Source organism: Pterocles gutturalis, unplaced genomic scaffold, assembly GCF_000699245.1.
Source record: "Pterocles gutturalis isolate BGI_N339 unplaced genomic scaffold, ASM69924v1 scaffold24274, whole genome shotgun sequence".
In the NCBI taxonomy this organism is placed as follows: domain Eukaryota; kingdom Metazoa; phylum Chordata; class Aves; order Pterocliformes; family Pteroclidae; genus Pterocles; species Pterocles gutturalis.
This window is the reverse complement of record NW_010128899.1, coordinates 15,546-16,375: the sequence shown is the minus strand read 5'-3', so window position 1 is coordinate 16,375 and position 830 is coordinate 15,546.

Below are 830 nucleotides of genomic sequence, written 5' to 3'. Positions count from 1 at the left end.
TCACCCGCCCCCCAAGGGCCCCCCACTGGCTCCCTGCCCCTCGGCTGAACACCCTTCGCACCTGCAGGTCTACAGGGAGTGGGAGAGGGGTGGTGGAGGGGGCTGTATCAAGCGGCTCCTTCCTTCTTTGGGTTGTTGTCCCTTTTTTCTAACTGTTGCACAATTTTAGGGCTTTTGTAACATTTTTTGGACTAGCAGGGAAAATATGTTAACAGTGGTTTAAGAAAAAAATGAGATATCTCTCTCTCTTATATATTATATAGAAAAAATTATATATACTTACAGGAAATCTCTATGGAAATATTTATTTAAGATGATTGCAAAAAATATACTGTAATTAAGAGCATACCAAGCTTTGTCACATAACAAAAAAATCAGGCCCCAGGGAGGGATGGCTGCCTGTCCCCTCGTGTCTGTCAGTCTGGACGGTTGCAACTGGAGCCTTTCTCTTTTTGTAAGTGCACTCGAACTGTCGAGCAGTGTGACCGTGTTGGATTCAGCGGGAGCTTGTTGTTGGGGGGGCTTGCTTTTGTTTCCCTTTCCCTTTTTTTTTTTTTTTTTTTTTTTTTTTCTGAACCTGTGGCTGTGAACAGAATGATCACTGCTCAAATCGGATGCTCTGTTTGGGGAGGGTGATGGGGGGACCGGGAGTAGGGTGGGTGCGGGAGGGAGGGCGAGTGTCAGTTTTATTCTTGGTGTTCAAGTGCAATAAATAGCTACCAACTTCTGAGCATGGAAATGGATGATTCTCCGTCACTGCAGTGACTCAGACTGTCTGCCACCGCCTTGTCCCTCCATCACCGCCCTCCTGTCCTCGAAAGCATCCGGCC